The following is a 7,730-nucleotide window of genomic DNA, read 5'->3' as shown; positions in this document are numbered from 1 at the left end:
GAATGGACCAAACTCGCAGGGACACTGCTAGCTACTCCTCCAACTAGACGCCACTGATGATGACCCTCTGAGCTCCACCTTTCAGCCAGTTCTCAATCCACCCCACTGTTAACTCATCTAGCCCACACTTCCTGAGCCTACCTAGGAGGATGTTATGACAGTGTTGAAAGCCTTGATGAAGTCAAGGTAGACAACATCCACTGCTCTGCCTTCATCTACCCAGCCAGTCATTCCATCATAGAAGGCTATCAGGTTCRTTAACTGTGATTCCCTCTTGTTGAATCAGTGCTGAATCCTGATCTCCTGATCATCTTCTCTTCTTCCACATGGTTAGAAATGACATCCAGAATGAGCTATTCCATCACTCTTCCAGGGATGGAGGAGATGCTGACTGGCCTGTAGTTGCCTGGGTCCTCCTTCTTGCCCTTTTGGAAGACTGGAGTGACACTGGCTTTCTTCCAGTCCTTAGGCTCTCTTGTTCTCCATGACCTTGAAAAGATGCTAGAGAGCAGCCTATGAATAACATCTGCCATCCCTCAGCACTTGTGAGCGAATCTTCTCGAGGCCCRTGGATTTCTGGGTGTCAAGTTTTCCCCTTTTCTGCAACAAGTAGAATAGCTCCTGATGAGCTACAGATCTTCAATTTGTTAGCAATGCTTATTAAATTAAGCGTTTAGATCTGGAATGATAATTTTACATGAAAATGCCTACAGCCAACCTGCCAAAACTTTTGCTATGATCTTGCAATCACAGTTGATTAGCTATAATTGGCCTATAACTTTAGCAACAAAGGAGATCATTCACTGAATCATACAGATACTAAACAATTTGCATAAAGATGAGAAAATGTTCTTGAACTTATGGAGTATTGAATAACTGTTCTAAAGACTGTTTAGTTTCTCTTAATATTAGAAAATGATTRTGTTATTTGCTCAGTTTTTACTACTGAACACAGTGTATTTTTTGCTAAGTGAATAAAGCAGACATAGTCACTGAGAAGTAAAATGGAAAGTCAGRCCTCAAAATACGTGGTGTGATGCTTTTGTCTCAGAGTAATCCACTCTATCTCTATGCAGGATCATAGGAAGGTGAATTTCCTGCCCAGACTTAACCAAACAATATATTATTACATTTTGCTACTTACATAGAAGCAAGAKAAATTAAAATATATATAACATATACCCCAAAGTTGTTTTTTCGTTTGCTTGCTTTTTTTTTCGTTTTTTACAAAGGCTTTTTTAAAAAATTTTTCTAAGGCTTCAGTCACCATTGATGAAATGATCTCAGATTCACTAGATCTGTAAAGCTGTGCCAAACAGGTCGTTCTTATTTCCATTGTTTTATTTCTTGTTTTGGAATGTTTATTATGGCTAATCAGGTTGATTTGGTTGATATGTGAGAAGGATTACAGACAGAAGGCAGTGGGAAGTAATGCCTGCATGATGATTATTTTCTTAAGATATCCAGTCTCTGAGTACACACTTCATGGACGTAAGATCAATGTTTTAATGATAATGGTTAATAATTCATGACATAGTAAATGAGTGATGGGAAGAGGTAATTTTCTGATGGCTGAAGTATTTCAGGGACCCCCAAAAAAGAGACCCCAAAAAACAGATAGCCACCTACAGATTACTATTATTCGAGAGCATTAAAAATACCTTCCAAAGAATAACTACCTTTTAATGTACTGATAAATGAAAAATGTAATTGAACATTCTCATTTTTGCTGTGTTCTGTTTAAAAGTTTTTTTTCCCTTTACCTTACAAAGACTGATGCAAAAATGAAGAATTAAGCAGCAATTCATTTACAAAGTTCTATTAAGTTTACAAGAAATGCATTGTATCATAGTCCCACTTTGAGACTAYATTTGACTGATTAGTTTTTTTATTCCCTAATAAAAGAATCTTTCGTGCAGTAGAGGAAGAGGTATCAAATTTGCTGTGTGGRTGTTCACCATGTGGAACTCAGATTCTTACTAGACAGAACCCAAAATGAGAGAAATCTCTAAGGTTTCTGTTGGCATGTTTATATACCTGCAGARTTTTCCCTTTTTGGCTTGTGTTGACAGCTTTACAGATCTATTTTCTCTGGAGTGATTTTTTAAAAGTTTATAACTCTGACTTTTAGAATCTAATTTTTAAAGCTTAAGCTATTTGAAAGTCGTTTGCTTATTATTAAATAGGCCATGCAAGAAATCTATATGTATTCCTCTGTTTTCTACAGCTTTGGTTATCCTGGTTTCCAGTCCCTTCTGTTAATCTCCTCCCTATCTCATTTTATAGCTAATAAAGGGGAAAAAAATTAGAAATAAATACTAAAGATGTTGAATGGAAAGAGAAAAAAATAGAAGTAATCTCATTTAGGTTTAGCTATTCAAATATTGTGAATGTGATTAATCAAACTTTAGATGTCTACAAAATAGATATCTGCAAATGACATAGTCACAATAGAATGACTTCCTCTACAGTCAAGGGAAAAAAAGGCACTTTTAGTTTCTGGTTCATTTAACCTTATCTAGATGTCTAGTTTAGAATGAGAATTGTGCCCTTGACTCCAGTAACTATACTTGACCACATCTTCACTTACTATACAGGCAGCCAAGGATAAAAAGACTTCAAAAATTGATCTGGATATCAAAACTCTTACAGTGAATTGAATATTCTCTTCCTTCACCTGCACGTCCAAGGGAAAAAAAGGACAAAAAAAATGTCAGATATATTCCTACCTGTTCTGTCCTATTAAAAATGTTTTTGTAGCTACARTGGAATCTAAAGGCTTCATAAGAATCTGATATTTGGCATCCAAAAAATTAGCTTTACAATAACTAGTTTAAAAATATGGTCTTTCCTATTAATTTCCCATCTTACATAACCTGGCTGTCTRTGTTGTCATCATGTAATAGAATTCAGATAAATGGTATGAATTGTTGATAATAACAGAGAGATGGCTAACAGAACAAACTGCATACATCTTTAAYCTTACCCTTCTGTTTTACTCAGTACTCTGTGCGATGCTTCCTCACAGCTTCACAGCTTGGCATCCTCACTCCACAGTGCGCAGGCTTTCTTTTCACATCTGTCTGCATGACAAGATAGTGGTGATAKTAGGTCATAGTGTTTATGTCACAACTCCTTCATTAAAGTGCTCATCCACGATGCCGGATACCATTTTTTTTCCTATTATTTTTTCTAGCTCTTTTCCACGGAAAAGAGTGGATGCAGTGGCAGGACAGAGGTGGGGGAAAGAAGTGAGGAAGAGAGAAAAGACGTGCATATGCCTAGATGCACTTGACACAGAAGATTCCTGAAGGAACTCAGCTGGACTCAGTTTAGGATGAATTCCTTGCTTTTGGGATTATTGATGTGTTTTCCTATTAAATACAAAAACACTTGMTTGATGAAGTTCTGTATCTTCTCCCAATAACCGACCTAAAAGTGTCATGCTGCTTCCTTACCGTTGATTTAAAATTAAGACATCTACTTAAGATTAGACTGAKCTTGAGATACATTAGTGGTACCCTAGGCCCACACATCACTTCACAGGACATGGAAAACATTTAGCTTAGTTCCTTGGCTTCAGCTGAATTGAAGCCAGATTTATGTCCCTGATATTTGTAGTACTTGCAGCAACCAGCACTAACACACTTGCATCCAAACTGCAGAGAAGTGCAGTGGTGGGGGAGCTCTGAAGGTTTGACTCCCCTGCCATCAAACCTAGAGGCTTTCTGGGACCATTTGGTACTTGTTCCTTGCCTCCTTCAGGCACTTAAATTACATTTTAAATCTGTCTTTTCAGTTCAGATATTCTTTAAGGGCTACAACACAAGTATATTTTTAAGCAGTTAATGATCTTCCATTTAATATGATGATTCAAGCACTTCAAAATCAGCCATATATTTTAAAACAAAGTGGAATTTAAGCCCCTAAGAAAATATTTTCATAATATACTCAATGTTTAGAGCAATGGTTTCTCAGTATCATGTTTTTACTTATTTCTGTCTTCAAAGAGCATTTTTCTGAGTGTTCCACCAGAATTTGGATGAATAAATAAAAAGTCTAATCTGATTCAATCTCTGATATCACCATGATAAACAATTTCTGTAATAATTATTATAATAGTTACTATAATAATTACTATAATGAGAGTATTTTGATTTTTTGATTTTTGTTTAAAGTCTTCCCTCTGTTCCACAAAAAATCTTGCTGTTCAGATCAAGAAGAAAATATATTCACAAATTAAAACAATTAAGACAACATTATGGGCTATATTATCTCATACTTATGCAAGAAAAATGTTTGATACAAACTGCACAGTTCTTTGCACATGCAAGAGACCACCTCTTCACCATTGACAAGGTGGAACATCTAGCCTGAATTCTAGCTATCTGAGGAATATATAGCAGACTAACATATACACTCTTGTTCCTCAGTGCTTCACTAGTCAATGCCTGGTTCCATTTATGACATTTTGATTTCAGGGAGAATTGGATTTATTTTTAAAGAGGAAAAGAGAAAGGAGGTAGGCAGCATATAATGGAGCACTTGAACCTTGACAGACTATGGCAGCAGGCCCTGTAAGTCACATTATTGTGACCCCGAGGAAATTTCCCAGGATATGTAGAGCTCTCAAGGGACTGAGAGGGGCTGCCTAAATATAAAGCTTGTGCTAGAATAGGTGAAGGAGATTCTACAAGCTCTGCAAGAGGAGTTTCATAGTTTCTTCCATGCTGACCATTCAAAATTAAAGGAGTGATTTGATCTGCTTGAAATACACTGAAACCATCTTTTGATGCAAAAAAGGCCAATATCTCTCTGTCGAGTTAGTATTATTTAGCATCAATTGCTAAGGAAAAGATATAATATATATATATATATATATATATATATATATATATATATACACACTGTGTTATGGCAGGGTTTCTCCAACAGATAGTGCAGGAGCAGCCTGTTGGGCCTTCCTAAAGTCACTTGACTAAAGCGTAGGCATTGCTTTGTACGGAAGCCAAGAATACAGTTCACACTGTAGAGCTGTCTCAGTGTTATGAATCTTTATTATAGAAAAAAATGCAAGTCATTTAAAGAAGATTTTGCAACAGAAAAAAAATGGAAGTCATTTAAAGAAGGCTTTGATTTTTTTTTTTTTTTAAGTGATTAAGACAAAAATAGAAGTATATTGAAAGCTGGAAAGTTTCAGTCAGAGAAAGGCTAAAATGTCTGTCATTAACTCGCTTGCAGCCAACTTCATGAAATACTTATAGAACTGAGTATAATGGCTTGCTTTATATTAACTAAAATCTTAATGGAAATCAGCAACAGCAAAAAAAAAAGTGGAAAATACAAAAACAAGTGTAAGTTCTGAGTAAAAGACAGATTTTTTCACATAAAAAGAAATTAAAAAGATATTTGCATAAGGTCACACTTGAGAGACACATGCATTGAAGACACTTGCATAAGGAAAGGGTGTGAAGCAAATATTTCTGGGGTCTTGATGCATTTTGTCACCTTTTCTGAAACATAAAATTTACCTAGGCACATACTGGAAAATAGAACCATCACTTTCAAAATTTGATCTGCCACAATTGAACTATAAAATAGAGTTAAGATAAAACATCAGATGGCAAATATCAGTTTATATCCATCATTTCTAAACATTCTTTTGAGGTTTTTGGAATTCCCTAGTGAAGAACTTTGAGTCCAAGATTGTTGTGGTAGCCATGATTATTGTGGTAGCCATAAACAGAAAATGTATTTTTTTAGATATTACTTAAATCGATACTGAGATAAATATTCTTATACTGTAGATAACTGGAATGAATGAGTTAACCCAGTAATTTAAAAACTTGTACTTGTGATTAGTCATTATCTACTGCAACATTAGAGGGAAAAGACCAACAAAGATGTAACAAAATTGCCTCTACAAAGATGTTCTCAGCACTCAAGAGAAAGATCATAATTAATTTATTTGAATTTAATTTAATTTACTGGGAATACAGTATAATCTAGAAAGTAATTTTTAGTGAGTCTCTTGGCTCATAAGAGATGTGGAACAAATGTTATTTCAAACATAATTTGAAACACTTAATTGCAAGTCCCTGTTCTGCCAGATATTTAACCTTTTGTATAATTATTAGTATTGTTCCTGAGAGGTCTTTACAATCTGCAATCTCTTCATTGTTCCATTACTGAAAAGGAGATGAGTGAAACAATTTCTGAATATTTGCCATTAAAAGTTATGAAATATTTTACCAGAATGTAGTGAGCTAAAGAGGAAATACTACGTAATAACACTGAAATAAGGATTTGTTAAAAAAAATGAAACCGTAAGAAGTTCTGTTTTGATAGCACAAGATAATAACATTAGCTAAATCTCTCTTTTGCAATACTGTTTTTATTTTCCATTAATTTAAAGAGGGGGGAAATCCCATTAGAACATCCAAGTTAATTATAAGTACTTGTAATCTAGTAATGTCTTTCATTCAAATCACCTATTCGTCAGATTCACCTATTCGTCATATAATCTTCTATTTAAATCATGCATCCTGAAAAATGTGGGTGCCACTCTTAATTTATACCTGTAAAAACATCCACTGAGCCAAAGCCTTGTGAGTTTGGGACCAAGGAATGTCTCACTGACTTCTACAGAAAAGTGTCAGTCATATCGCCAAAAGATTTCATGCTTTTCTTTTTGGGATGTCTTGCTAAATATGCAGGGATCTTGACTATGGTTTCTGAAAACCTTTTCTTTAAAGTGACCTCACTAAAAATACCAAAAGGGCTCAGAATTGCTGACGTTACCTCTTATGAGATGACAAACTGCAGCGCGATGACTTCTGAGGTACAGAAGCTCAGACCAACAGGTCATACCGAATCAAAGGGAAAGCAATCCAGAAACAAAAGCCCTCGCTGCCACTGATGGATCTCGGGACAGCTCATCGCCTTTCCTTGCGCTTGCACTACAGCAGTTTCCAGAGGCTTCCCGGGTTGTAGCGAATTTGAGGCAGTGTGCTGCGCACACCTGGAGACCCTCTTTCTGCTGCCTCTGAGTCTCTGTAGCTCCTGTTCTTGGAGCTGATACAGGGAGAGACCTCTGCTCTTGCTCCCTGCCTCTCTCCCGGGAAGGGACCAGTCTTCCCCTCTCCCAAGGCCTGTGCACGGATGCWGCATGCAGCAGCCAGCAGCAGACAGGTAGGTTGCTTTGCTCCCTCCCGCCAAGCCACGCTTTCCAGAGAAGCATAACATACGACAAGCACAGAAGGAAGGACATTTTGTTTGTCACCTTTAATTTGAAATCGTTTGTATACACACTGAGCTGTCGTGCATRGAAATGTTTGCTGTCTCCTGATAACACTGGCTCTCTCGTTAGGCCTGAATGCCCCATTTACAGAGAGCYGATTAATGTATTCGCATTAAAGCTATTCTTGATGAAACACGAAATCACATCATAACAGGATATGAAGTTAGAAAGGATGATTATTTTAACCTTTGTAGCTCGGAAAAAAAATATTCTTAAAATTAGCACTCTAGCCTTTTAAAACATAAAAAGGTCAGCTGCTGAGTTTCCCCAGGGAAATGAAAACTTGATCAAAGATTACAGCATGCAACAAATAAATTCGAACTGCACTTTTACTTAAACGAGATGTCACACTTGCCAATCAGTTTTCCCGTGGCAATATCAGGCCCCGCCGGCGCCGCGGTCGCCGCCCCCGGGCTCCCCCTCGCCGCCC

Source organism: Rhea americana, unplaced genomic scaffold (assembly GCF_003343005.1).
Source record: "Rhea americana isolate MKP2758 unplaced genomic scaffold, rheAme1 scaffold_282, whole genome shotgun sequence".
NCBI lineage: Eukaryota > Metazoa > Chordata > Aves > Rheiformes > Rheidae > Rhea > Rhea americana.
This window is presented reverse-complemented; position numbering follows the sequence as displayed.